At 38.5% G+C, this 15,180-nt stretch overlaps 1 protein-coding gene across 1 annotated transcript in view; it reads left to right on the top strand.

Moving 5' to 3' along the window:
• Positions 1–15,180, top strand: part of LOC134658025 (orexin/Hypocretin receptor type 1-like) — a 115,281-nt gene that overhangs the window by 26,048 nt on the left and 74,053 nt on the right. The window contains exon 2 of the mRNA XM_063513628.1: positions 3,649–3,713. The gene's annotated coding sequence lies outside the window, so the exon portion shown is untranslated. The remainder of the gene's footprint in view (positions 1–3,648; positions 3,714–15,180) is intronic.

Raw genomic sequence — 15,180 nt, 5'->3', positions numbered from 1 at the left:
AATGTTTACAGCTATTCAATCATGTGACTTACTTCATTGTTTTATCTGGAGACACCCGCGGGCGCTCGCCCGTGGGCGTTTGATTACATTTAAACTTTACTTCGTGCGAGCTTGCTCCCGTCCCGTCGGTAACTATATTAGCATCTGATAGGGGCGACAAAGCTTTATCCTAATATACCTATTGGCTTTTCATTGTTAGCTAGGTACTTTCAAATTATATGCCGATGATGGTACTGATGTACTACCCGAAAGTTTCTTATATTGCGAAGTATTTCACATGCAAGAATTTTGGAAATATGAGGAGTGAAATTTTACATACCCAGATTGGAAACTTACTTTACTTTTTAACCGACTTCCAAATCTCAAAGAAGGAGGTTATCAATTCGGTTGTATGTTTTTTTTTATTTTTATTTTTTTTTATTTTTTATTTTATGTTTGTTACTCCATATCTCCGTCATTACTGGACCGATTTTGAAAATTCTTTTTTTGATTGTATGTATATGCATACAGATTGGTCCCGTTTTGGTCAAAACCCAGTTCTGATGATGGGATCCATGAGGAATCGAGGGAACTCCTCAAATCTTAAAGGCGTACATATAGTGATTTTTGTGTTTTTATCAACAAATCAAGCATATACATTCAGAAACGTGACATTTGATGAAGTGGAACTGCTGATGATGATCAGAACAGAACTCTTCAACGACGCATAGTTCACGTTTGGCGATTTGTCCTCTTCGTTATGTTTGTTAAGCAAGTTAAGTTTTTAAGCCACATTTTTGTCAAGCTCGAGTTCTGATGATGGGATCCATGAGGAATCGAGGGAACTCCTCAAATCTTAAAGGCGTGCGTATAGAGATTTTTGTATTTTCATCAGAAAATCAAGCATTTTTATTAAAAACTGTCGCATTTGATGAAATGGAACTGCTGATGATGATCAGAACAGAACTCTTCAACGACCCATAGTTCACGTTTGGCGATTTGTCCTCTTCGTTATGTTTGTTAAGCAAGTTTAGTTTTTAAGCCACATTTCTGTCAAGCTCGAGTTCTGATGATGAGATCCATAAGGAATCGAGGGAACTCCTCAAATCTTAAAGGCATACATATAGTGATTGTTGTGTTTTAATCAACAAATTAAGCATATACATTTAAAAAGTAACATTTGAGGAAGTGTAACTGCTGATGATGACCAGAACGAAACTCTTTAACGACGCATAGCTCGCGTTTGGAGATTTTTCCTTTTCGTTATGTTTGTTAAGCAAGTTAGGTTTTTAAGCCATATTTATGTCAAGCTCAAGTTCTGAACATGGGATCCATGAGAAATCGAGGGAACTCCTCAAATCTTAAAGGCACACGTATAGAATTTTCTGTATTTTCATCATAAAATAAAGCATTAACATTAAAAACTGTCGCATTTGATGAACTGGAACTGCTGATGATGATCAGAACAGAACTCTTCAACGACGCATAGTACATGTTTGGTGATTTCGAATTTCGACTTTGACTTGGACTGGGACCCGGACTCGGATCCAGATCCGGCCTCGTACCCGGATCCGGTTCGGACCCGGACCCGGACCTGGACTCGGACTCGGACCTGGACTAGACCCGGACTCGGACCCGGACTCGGACACAGACCTTGACCCGGAAAACCACTATGATACCTAAACTAAACAAACTACTATGATTACCTACCATAAAATGTAGGTATAAAGTATGATGAGGCCAAACCCCTCCCGCTCAAACCCCCGTACACCGCACCGCATGCGCCGTTAAGTGGGTTAGGTTAGGTTTGAACTGCTATCCTCACAGAACCGAACAAAAGTGGGTTAGGTTAGGTTAGAACTGCGAGCCTTACAGAAACGAAATGCTACTAGAAAAGTGGGTGGTTTTACCTCCTTTTCTACATAGCGCACCATCTACAATAATCTTTCACCGGGCCGCATAGAAGTCGGTTTTTTTTTCTTAAAAATTATTGTGAACTACCTATTGCATATATCTGACTGAATTTCCTAATTTTCGGTTTTCGGGGATCAAAATCCGCTTTAAAAAGCGTTTACACATTGCAATGCTTTTATGCTTGTTATAGGTAGGTACTGTGCCGCGACTTGCACCAATCAGTGTTACATTACCTACATAGTATACTATTATACACTACCTACAACTACACGTATTTTGCCTTTGATATCTAATACCTTTAAACGAGCAATTCTTGTTTATTTATTTATATGTATATATTTATGCTGACGTTGGCAAAAAAAATGATGTGTGACTTGATGGAAGCGACGCCATTTTGGGGATACGCATATTAGAAACACGCGGGAGCAGCTTTGATAAGCCGGATGAGCAATTAAATTAAAGGCGGGTAATATAACATAGCCACCAAGTGGATGCCGACGAAGAAGCGTGGGCGGGGCAGGCCTAGGCAGAGATGGCGGGACGACTTTGACGCCTTCCTTAACAACTGGCCGGAAGAAGCGCTGAATCGGGGGTCGTGGTTCTCAGGGGAGAGACCTTTGCTACATGGCGGTTTTCGGGGGCGATAAACCGATCTAGGTCTCTCTGAGAAAACGCGCATTTTTGAGTTTTTATATGTTTTCCGAAAGCTCGGTCTCCCAGATATTATTTTATTCTTTTTATAAAAAAAAACATATTAATTATTATTATAAACTTTGGGTGCGGTCTTAGCTGATTCCGGTAAAGGAAATACATACAATGGCTTAGTAATTAAACTGTTCATTCAATTTGTACCAATCAGTGAAACGGCTGAATTGACTGGCATTGTAAGCCTGTCTATTTAATTAATCAGCAAATGGAACACGATATAAGCTATTATGTGATCAAGTTCATCAAGCCGACGTAAACGTCACGTCACCGTGCGCGGAATGGCAAACAAAACCTTTATTGAGGTTAGAGGTGACGTTTGTTAAACTCCGGCACGAGTAAGTCACTTAAAATGGCTGCGGAAATTCCGATATGGCGGCTGGAGATAGTTGACAATATACGGATGTGAATTATAAATACTAGACTTTGCCTGCGACTTCGTCTTCATAGATAAAAACTATCCTACGTCCTTACCGGGACTCAATCTGTCTCCATTTCAATCTAATTCCAATTCATCTAAATCTCTTTAATTTTTCTATATAAATCTATTTCTTTACTATAAGTGAGAATCTGTAATTGGCTCTGTAAATCTATTGTACCTCTTAGACATGTTTATAGCTGTTGGTTTTTCATGTATGTAATAAAATAAAATAAAATAAATAAATAATCGGTTCGGTGGACAAATACACAAAGTTACATTAGCATTTATGAATACTAGCTTCTGCCCGCGACTTTGATGTAGAAGATGTAGAATGATATGATGTGACGTGGAATGGTGATGACGATTGATAAAAAACTATCCGGTGTCCTTGCCAGGGCCTTAAATTTAATGTACTCCATGCTGAATTTCATCTAAATCGGTTCAGCGGTTGCGTGAAGAGGTAACAGTAAGTTACTTACATTTTTATAATATTAATAATAAATAATGACATTTATTAGAGATTAATAGGGATAGTAGGGATTACTGATGGATTTTAGTTTGTAACTATTTAGTTAACAGTTTTAGAATGAGTTTACTATCGAAATATTCTTATGTTTATGTTTCCACAGGTAAATGCAGCTGAGTGCCTGTGCCATTGCGTCTGCTGGTTCGAGTTGTTCGTCTCCCTGGTACGGTTTTTTATGTTTTTTTAAAGATCCTTGCTTACATACACGTACATAGTACGTCCGTACACGTACATATACGTATATCGAAGCAATTAAGGATACAAATCAAAGGACTCAAGTCTTAACCAACACCACTCCATCCTGGCCAGACGTCTACTACCAACGGTGTTACCACCAGAGTCAAGTGGTCAACTATCTCTGCCATCTCGCCGTCTGGGAGCGGAATACTTTTGGAGAATCTTGGCCCTATGGTGAGCCACTGCGCCCTAAAAACTACTTATTTACAATGGCTAGGTCCTTACGAAATCTATTTCTCATTTTCCTTTCAACGGAATTTCTGCGAAACACGAGAGCTTTTAAGCGTGTGGACGGTGTTGCCTTACAGGGGGCCGCTTTTTAGGGTTCCGTAGCCAAAGGGCAAAAAACGGAACCCTTATGGATTCGTCATGTCTGTCTGTCTGTCCGTCCGTATGTCACAACCACTTTTTTCCGAAACTATAAGAACTATACTGTTGAAACTTGGTAAGTAGATGTATTCTGTGAACCGCAATAAGATTTTAACGCAAAAATAGAAAAAAAAAAACAATAAATTTTGGGGGTTCCGCATACTTAGAACTGAAACTCAAAATTTTTTTTTTATCAAACCCACTCCCATAGGGATAGGTTTTCAAAAATAATGATAAACCTAAAAAAAATATATTATGTACATTCCCATGCAAACTTCCACCGAAAATTGGTTTGAACGAGATCTAGTAAGTAGTTTTTTTTTATTACGTCATAAATCCCCTAAATACGGAACCCTTCATGGGCGAGTCCGACTCGCACTTGGCCGTTTTTAGGGTTCCGTAGCCAAATGGCAAAAAACGGAACCCTTATAGATTCGTCATGTCTGTCTGTCTGTCTGTCCGTCTGTCCGTCTGTCTGTCCGTCCGTATGTCACAGCCACTTTTCTCCGAAACTATAAGAACTATACTGTTGAAACTTGGTAAGTAGATGTATTCTGTGAACCGCATTAAGATTTTCACACAAAAATAGAAAACAAACAATACATTTTTGGGGTTCCCCATACTTCGAACTGAAACTCAAAAATTTTTTTTTCATCAAACCCATACGTGTGGGGTATCTATGGATAGGTCTTCAAAAATGATATTGAGGTTTCTAATATCATTTTTTTCTAAACTGGATAGTTTGCGCGAGAGACACTTCCAAAGTGGTAAAATGTGTGTCCCCCCCCCTGTAACTTCTAAAATAAGAGAATGATAAAACTAAAAAAAATATATGATGTACATTACCATGTAAACTTCCACCGAAAATTGGTTTGAACGAGATCTAGTAAGTAGTTTTTTTTTATACGTCATAAATCGCCTAAATACGGAACCCTTCATGGGCGAGTCCGACTCGCACTTGGCCGCTTTTTCAATTTCGAGCGATCGATTTCGTCGCTGGAAAATCTGTGGAAAACGGCGAATTGATAGTTTTTAAATACGAGCAATAAAAATTGGGAATGTATAGCCGGAGAGCTAGCCACGGAAATAGGTATGCAATTTATAGAGCAACGAAATACCTCTAGTTAGTATGCCATACTATCATTATTAATTAATCCGGTCGTCTGGCAGCAGGTGGCCTGGTGCAATTTGCTCATGGTCTTCCTGCAGGCGCTCAAGTGGTTTGTGTACTTTCATCACCTGGCACTACTTTTCCTCCAAATAAAACGCCTGGCATTGTTATATTTGAATTAAATACATAATTAGCTATTATAGCACACTAAACACAGAGCTCTATAAATTGCACACCTTCGATTGATTTTACAACCCCTTTGTTGCCCAACCACTCTCACACCCACCGCTGAACTGGTGCCAGGCGACCGGATTAATTAATAAAATAATGATAGTATGGCACACTAACTAGAGGGATTTCGTTGCTCTATAAATTGCATACCCTTTTCCGTGGCTAGCTCTTATACCAGTAGTGGTATTGACCACTTGTTTTTAATTCTATTAGTAGAATTTAAATTCCTAGTAGTAGAGATATATTGAAGGGAGCCACACGAAATTCAATAGTCGGCCCCCAGATCTTATGACATTATATATGCATTCACCTTGAAATATTTCGCCTAATTTGTAGTTAGCACTACTATCTTATAACATCACAGTATAGTTAAGAAGCAAGTGGAATGCGATATGAAAGATGATTATGATATGGTAGCTACTTGAAATTTTAGTGCTTGAAGCGCTCTGGAATTTAGTTATTTATTGTCAACCTGGGTTGCTTCCAAGTTTCTGCATAATTATTTCGGCAAAACGGTAGTATTTTGGTATTTAGGTATGCTAGGCAGTGGCGTAACTAGGGGGGGGCTGGGGGGGGCACGTGCCCCGGGCGCCGTCCAAGGGGGGGCGCCAAAATGGGCAAAAGACCTCCCATAGAAAATGGACCAGCCAAAATGTAGGAAACAGTAAAATTTTTTTTTCGCGGTTTAGGAGTTGGGTCTCATAGTAAAAATTGCTCAGTATAATCCCAAAACCTCCCTTGCAACGGAAATGCAGTTATTTTTTAGCCACCCTTATACAGGGTGGTCCAAACCTTGACGTCCAAAACAAAAGAGGATTTTTATAATGAATTACTAATTTGGAAGCTTTCCACCTCAGTTCCTTTGACCGGCAACTCTGACAAATTATGACTATAAGTATCACTTTTTTGACCTTTTAAAAAAACGTAGGGTCTAGCAGTTTCTAAAATAACCAAAACTCCTTGAAATTGCTTGTATTTTTTATTTATTTAGGTAAGGGCAACATCTAAGCTTGACATGCTTGAACGTAAAAGTTTGTCTTTTTTTCCCAACTCAGCCAAGTGAGGGTGTGATTTTTTTTTAGCAACTGCGCCGTTTGTGAAGGATTATGTTACAAAAAGAAATATTCAAAAAAGTTCAATAGTTTTTTTTAATAAATAATTGCTTCACCCCGGAAATTCTCAACAAAAGTTAAAAGTAATAAAAATAAAAATCATAATTCGAAAACTACGAAAAGTCGGCTAACATACATATTCTGATAGCCCACAGCGTGAGGAATCTAAAAAATTTTTTTGAACGGCAAGGTTGGACCAACCTGTATAACACATGCCGTGCCAACATCGCTCGTTCTGTGATACTAGAATGCCGTGAAAAACCTGTGTCCAGGTATTGAGAGCATTCTATCCAGAGTTTCGGTGTGGGATCGGGAGAATTTAGTCCAATTCTATCCCACTGAGGCTCAATTTTGCGCGTTTACCGCTAAGAAAACCTAATTTTTCAAGGCACAACCTTTCCCATGTCAGGGAGTATTGGGAGCCTCGGTGTTGACATCTCCATCAGTGACGTCCAATAATTTCGTAGCCACCTTGCTGGGTAGGCTGCGCTCGTATCCAAAAAACTCGGTGTGCTCAATTGCCTTTGGGCAGGAGCACCTAGATGGCACCTTAGTCCCTTCAAATCAGTCCAAAGGCGCGCTATGAATAGCCTACGATCCCAAACTTACAAGCGATATTGAATCTTCAAGTCTAAGGAGATCTCCAAAAAAGAAGTGTATAAGTTTTAAAATGATCGGCAACGCGCATGTAACGCCCCTGGAGTGTAGACGTCCATAGGATGCGGTGACCGCTTACCATCAGATGAGTCGTAAGCTTGTTAGCTACCGGTGGACTAAAAAAACACTTATTTGTCTAAATCAAAAGTAAACTTTAATAAGTAAAAAGTAACCCTTTCGTTAGTTCATTTGGTTTGGGGGAGGGGGCGCAAATTTGGTGCCTGCCCCGGGCGCCATATCCTCTAGCTACGCCACTGATGCTAGGTATGTATGGTCAGGGCCGGATTAAGCATGTCGGGGCCCCTAGGCAGTGCAATGCTCGGGGCCCCCGTACAGTTAATTCTGCATGTATAAGTTCAGCTGTTCAGTACAGGCAGGTAAGTTTGCGGTTTTAATTTCATCCTTCTGGTGTCGGTTGAGCTGATCCGAACATGCCGAATGTTTTTTTCACTCTTGCGTGGACATAAAGGTTTTTTATATTAGTTTTTTCCGATTCCTCCTTGCGTCCAGTGTGGGGAGAGCTCTTTTTTCTCAATAAATAGTTAAATATTTTGCGAGGCTGAACAGCGATTGTCCGACCATATGAGCCACATGATTAAAATTAACCTAATAATAAAGATTTTACATGTGTTTAAATGATTATTCATGAATCAGTCAAACTAGCATGTAAGTACAGGGCAAATCGGAAAAGCAATAAAAATCGCGAACGCAGCGAGCGCGAAATTTTTTGTGAAAAAATTGTGAAAGCGTGTTAAAAAGGCCTAAAAATCCGAAGTTACCCAGTGAGGTGAGCTTTCATGCGAGGTCAAAGCCGTGCTTCAGAATAAGCTCAGCTAGATCACAGACGACAACCAATGTCCATTGTATTAAAAAGCGAGACCGCAGGCCCAGCTTGGCACAGCGAGGCCAAAGGCTAAGCTGAAGAAGAGATTTCGTAGGCGAACCAAAAATTTAGGTAAAAAGTGATGCTGAAGGTCGAGCTCAGCAATCTCCACATACTTAACAAGCCCGAAGCGTACTTATAACCAGCGAGGTGAGCTTTCATGCGAGGCAAAAGGCTAAGCTTCTGAAATCAATGAATCAAAGCAGCGCTCTGATACGAACCAATCGTCAAATGTTACTCAACAATAATATATGTGTCATACAAGAGTTACTCGGAGGGCCGAAGTTTCATTAAGGAGGTTATAGGCCCTCGGGAGCCTGAAATTCGAGCTCGATTTACAGACTTTAAAAGCTATAAAATAATGTAATTTACATAATCATTTGATGATTGTGTGTCTGACAAACTGATATTGGACATTAAGTATAAGTAGGTAACATAAAAAAATATTTATGAATTTTGGCCATATGCCAAACTTGGCAAACATATTTTTTTTGGCGCGCGCGGGGCCGCCGGGGCCCCCTAGGCGAGGCGGGGCCCATAGGCAGTTGCCTACTCTGCCTTAGGGTTAATCCGGCCCTGTGTATGGTACTTAATATTTAGGCGCTTACCTAATTCGTACACTCAACAGTCAAAGATATACCTACTCATACCCATACTATGTATACACATATCATATTTAAACACATCGTTGTGTACCTTTACTTTACCTACTATTTGTATTTACTTTACCTACTATTTGTAGGAACTGCAATAGTAAATTTGTAATATCATATGTTTATATGGGATTACAAACTTACTTATGCAGTTCTTAGATCTTTAAAACGTGACTGATATTGCAATATTTTTAGGTTTTCTATGGCTTGATAAGCAAAAAACTACTTATGTTTAAAATGTTAAACTTGTGGGTATGCTAGAAGTATGAGATCGAGAATGATGATCGGTGAGTGAATGAGTGAGTGTGTCAGTGTCGAAACTAAGGAACTTTGACGTACAATAATTATTCAACTAAAAGTTCAGATTTAATGTTTTTGAGAATGTATCTTAAGCATGTTAAGCCCTATATGTCACTGAAAATTCAGGGTTCTAGCTTCAGCCAGCACAAAATTACAGGACGTCGAAAATGCCCTGAATCGCTTCGAGAAAAGGATGGTACGGCCGTGCCTCTTTGTTTTGCTCGACTTGGCGGGGGCACTGCCGTGCCCCCAGAAATGGCACAAGCGGAACATAGATACAGTTATACCAGCTATATAGTTGTAATTTTGTCAAGGCTTGTGGCAGAGGGAGCCAGAGTATGTAAACAGGAGCCTGTTCTGGACGTGAAACCTTACACGGCCATTAAGCTCGACCCGCAACGACTGCTGGCAAGCACTTAGGATTGCAAACAGCTCGCTTAAATTCATTTTCAAACTAAGAATTCAGAAAATAAAATTTTGTGAGCATACAGAACCAAATTACTATTAAGTTGCCTACTTCAAAACGACACACTGTCTCCATTATGCATTATGGAATACCGAAATAGGACAACCAACAAAACAACTTTGATTAATTTCAACTTTGACGTGTAATCTGTACGTAAAAATAAATAATAAATAAATAATAATATTTTCTTGTTTACAAATTACAAATTCTTTATTTCTGAAATAGAATTTATGCTGACTCCCACGCTAGGCAAAGCCTGTCATGTGGGAGAAGTAATACGGTTTACAGTAAAAATAATGATACTATTATCTATCTATCTATTAATAAATGAGTATGAGTACATTTTGATCTGCATTTGTCTAACCTTTAAAATAAATTCAATCACCTCTATCAATTTGAAGGGCTAATAGTTACTCGTACCTACGATGTACGTTCATTTGATTGTTCAGCCCTCACAGAAATAGCTTTGCACGATTATGTTTCAGTCTCCTTTTGTGGATATTCCAATAATAGGTACCTATATAGTTTGAAAAAGAATTGTAAGCCCGACCGGCCATGTTTATTTTGTTCTTATGTAAATTTTATCACTCATTTGTACATTCAAGAGCAATAGAGCTGGCCCTGAACTTTGATTGTTTCCGATTCTAACTTGGTGAAACTTTCCGCAAGAGCCATCAACGTTGTTTGTAGCATATCAGTGTAAGATATTTTTGTATTTTCGAAATTACACTTACTTATATGTATATTCAGACATTTTGGTAACACTGTCATTATTTTACGGTTTAGCTCGCGTAATTTTAAGTCACATCGCACGACTAACTTTAGAAAGATTGGCTGGTTGGGTACCATATAGACTTTTTTTTCAATAGGTAGGTACGCATCATAACATGGGCACTTTATATTTTGTGGCAATTTCGTCATTTTCACGAGTTATTTGAAATAGAGAAAACAAAAGAACGAACGACCTCAAAATATTTATAGGTATGTATAGGATCGCAAAATTGCCGAATCTAATCAAAACATACTCTAAAGGTTCTCTTCCTTTCGCCATTTGTCTTTATTAGGTGTATGTTTACTACAATCTTTACGACGCGTCCACATCGTCTCGCCCAACTTTTGGGGTAGCTAATCCATTCAATTAGTTAGGGTGTGGAAGTGATGAACTACCGATAGTCTTCCGATGAGCGACAATGAAATTTTTCGTCTAACTTAACAGCTTTATTTTACTTCTCACAGTATTTGTAAGAAAACAACAATTGGCAATTAGAAATCGAACAACTCCACTCTCGATAATTGAGCAAACAGTATTTACATATTAAATAAAACGGTTAGGCAAAATCTTCAGAATAATTCATTGACGCGACAGATCACTCACAATTGCTCGCATCGGTCAGTGCTCGCCACAAGTACCACTACCACCAGTTTGGCATTGACATAAACGTCATCGAGAATGTAATTTACTTTCTATGCAGCTCGCTCGTAATACTCGCATATTAGTGCAAGTGAGATGTATAGAAAGTAAATTACGTTCTCGAAAGCGTTAATGTCAGTTTTGACACTGTCAATGACTCATGGTAAGGGCTCAGGGAATAGACTCAGTTTCAATCAAATGAGTTCCAAGTTGTGCTTGCAATTTAGGCAAATATAATTAAGCAGATTCGCAAATTATTCAAACCGTGTACTATAGTTATACTTGGTATTTTTAATTGCATTATAATTAAAGATTTAATATTATTATCTCTAGCACACACTGCCCTTGGCTATAGTCTACTGCAGAACTTAAAAAGCGGCCAAGTGCGAGTCGGACTCGCCCATGAAGGGTTCCGTATTTAGGCGATTTATGACGTATTAAAAAAAAGCGGCCAAGTGCGAGTCGGACTCGCCCATGAAGGGTTCCGTATTTAGGCGATTTAAGACGTATAAAAAAAAAACTACTTACTAGATCTCGTTCAAACCAATTTTCGGTGGAAGTTTACATGGTAATGTACATCATATATTTTTTTTTGTTTTATCATTCTCTTATTTTAGAAGTTACGGGGGGGGGGACACACATTTTACCACTTTGGAAGTGTCTCTCGCGCAAACTATTCAGTTTAGAAAAAAATGATATTAGAAACCTCAATATCATTTTTGAAGACCTATCCATAGATACCCCACACGTATGGGTTTGATGAAAAAAAAATTTTTGAGTTTCAGTTCGAAGTATGGGGAACCCCAAAAATTTATGGTTTTTTTTCTATTTTTGTGTGAAAATCTTAATGCGGTTCACAGAATACATCTACTCACCAAGTTTCAACAGTATAGTTCTTATAGTTTCGGAGAAAAGTGGCTGTGACATACGGACGGACAGACAGACGGACAGACGGACAGACGGACAGACGGACAGACAGACAGACATGACGAATCTATAAGGGTTCCGTTTTTTGCCATTTGGCTACGGAACCCTAAAAACTACTTGCTAGATCTCGTTCAAACCAATTTTCGGTGGAAGTTTACATGGTAATGTACATCATATATTTTTTTTAGTTTTATCATTCTCTTATTTTAGAAGTTAGGGGGGGGGGACACACATTTTACCACTTTGGAAGTGTCTCTCGCGCAAACTATTCAGTTTAGAAAAAAATAATATTAGGAACCTCAATATCATTTTTGAAGACCTATCCATAGATACCCCACACGTATGGGTTTGATGAAAAAAAAATTTTTGAGTTTCAGTTCGAAGTATGGGGAACCCCAAAAATTAAATTTTTTTTTCTATTTTTGTGTGAAAATCTTAATGCGGTTCACAGAATACATCTACTTACCAAGTTTCAACAGTATAGTTCTTATAGTTTCGGAGAAAAGTGGCTGTGACATACGGACGGACAGACAGACGGACAGACAGACGGACAGACAGACAGACAGACAGACATGACGAATCTATAAGGGTTCCGTTTTTTGCCATTTGGCTACGGAACCCTAAAAATGCTCAAAATAGTTGGCATACAATCTTAATAACCCATCAAAAACATAAATGTGAAATGAGAGCCAAGTTCGTATGCGTCGTTGTTGACTTCGCCGAAATAGAATTGAGATCTACCTATTCATATTCGTATATTAATAATAATTCATATTATATGTCATTTTATAATGATGATGATCTATATGGGTGCCCAGTACTAGTTCCTTTGGGATGTAATTAAAGTTCAGAAAATTTTATGGAAATATTTAGAGCCGTTTCTAACATATTATACGAGTATATACAAGAATTATTACGATCCATTTTCAGCACGTGTAGGTATATATTCTAACAGAATCTATTCTCTGCGGCCAATTTCTATCATCTTAAAAAAGAAAATCGAATGATTTCGCTTAACACTTGTTCAAATAAATCATGAACATTACAGTTTAGGTATTTATCTCGGATCTTTGAGCAGCGTAATCCTCTAGCTCCATTTGTCTATGTCAGACTAAAAAAACTGGAAAGCTAAGGAACGGGAGCCTAAGGTATTTTTAGGGTTCCGTACCCAAAGGGTAAAAACGGGACCCTATTACTAAGACTCCGCTGTCCGTCCGTCCGTCTGTCACCAGGCTGTATCTCACGAACCGTGATAGCTAGACAGTTGAAATTTTCACAGATGATGTATTTCTGTTGCCGCTATAACAACAAATACTAAAAACAGAATAAAATAAAGATTTAAGTGGGGCTCCCATACAACAAACGTGATTTATGACTTTTTCAGTACTTGGATGGGTGACCGTTTATTTGCTTGTTAGGGTTCCGTAGCCAAATGGCAAAAAACGGAACCCTTATAGATTCGTCATGTCTGTCTGTCCGTCTGTCTGTCCGTCTGTCTGTCCGTCCGTATGTCACAGCCACTTTTCTCCGAAACTATAAGAACTATACTGTTGAAACTTGGTAAGTAGATGTATTCTGTGAACCGCATTAAGATTTTCACACAAAAATAGAAAAAAAACAATTTTTGGGGTTCCCCATACTTCGAACTGAAACTCAAATTTTTTTTTTCATCAAACCCATACGTGTGGGGTATCTATGGATAGGTCTTCAAAAATGATATTGAGGTTCCTAATATCATTTTTTTCTAAACTGAATAGTTTGCGCGAGAGACACTTCCAAAGTGGTAAAATGTGTGTCCCCCCCCCTAACTTCTAAAATAAGAGAATGATAAAACTAAAAAAAATATATGATGTACATTACCATGTAAACTTCCACCGAAAATTGGTTTGAACGAGATCTAGCAAGTAGTTTTTTTTAATACGTCATAAATCGCCTAAATACGGAACCCTTCATGGGCGAGTCCGACTCGCACTTGGCCGCTTTTTTTTTCTGCTTGTTTTGCTCTATTTTTTGTTTATGGTGCGGAACCCTCCGTGCGCGAGTCCGACTCGCACTTGGCCGGTTTTTTTATTGTTCACTATTCGGTACGAAAAGCTTATACTTTTTCCTAATAATAAGATAGTACTTATTGTGAGCTGCTCAAAAGGAGGTCTATTATTTTTCAAATTCATTGGCCTAGTATTGCTTGTATAATGTGCAGTGCAATAGTTAGGTAGTTTAGTTAGAAACGATTGGCACAACCCTAGTGTTGTATAAAGTCACAAGTTTTTTCAGTAAACCTCCTAAATCCTTACACAGATTCGCATTCAACGGGTATGTCTGCCGTAATAGACGGAGGTCTCCTCTACATTCGAGTCACGTGAACCGTGACGGTTATATTTATTTGCCGTGAGCAGTGAGGTGAGGGGTTTCAATTGTCATCCCTCATAGATAGTAGGGAATACTCCCGGTACTACTGAATTTGTATGACGAGAACCGGGAATTCCCGGTTCCGGTACTGTATTTGTATAGAAAACCAGTACCAGGAGCACTCCCTACTGCGTAGATAGTGTAGCATAAAAAGGTTTCCATAATTTATTTTATAAGCAAGGCAATTTGAGATAACAAAAAATTGATACGTTGTATTGATATGTTTCCATGGTCTGAATAAGCTACGAGTAGGCAGAACACATTTTTTGTGCACTGGATAATATTTCATTCTGTTTTCATATAATGTATACGGGTAATATACGAGTAGGTAAATAACTTTGCTTTAATGGAGCGGCGTCAAACGGGATTAGATAATATTATTGTTTGATATTCCCATTATATTCGTGCAGGGATTTCACCGAAGCTTTCACGATATATTACACCATTCCGCAACAATGTATGTATGTGACATGACAGATACGCGTTGACAAAACTCACATAAAGGGATTAACTTGACAAGTCGCTTATATTGTGATCATGGAATAACGGGAATGTGAAATTGAAATGGCTACCTGATTCATTAAGTAATTATAATTTCAAAAATACGTTATAATTTTTGAAGTGAAAACTTCTTTAGCGGCGCTGTGCACTTTTTGAGGTGGGGAAAAATGTTAAACTCGCGACAGATCACGTGACCGTAAGACGGACCTGTTACATTTAAATGCCATCTAGTAAGTTTCGCTCTAACTGGTATTAATATAACTCGAGTACTAACAGTGCTGTGCTTAGGGGTTTCAAGTAATGCGACGAAATAACGCTAGATGGCGTTAACCTCAATTATTCATAGTGCATTTTGCACTAGTCATTGA

Source organism: Cydia amplana, chromosome 21 (genome assembly GCF_948474715.1).
Source record: "Cydia amplana chromosome 21, ilCydAmpl1.1, whole genome shotgun sequence".
NCBI classification, from domain to species: Eukaryota; Metazoa; Arthropoda; class Insecta; order Lepidoptera; family Tortricidae; genus Cydia; species Cydia amplana.
This window is presented reverse-complemented; position numbering and strand designations above follow the sequence as displayed.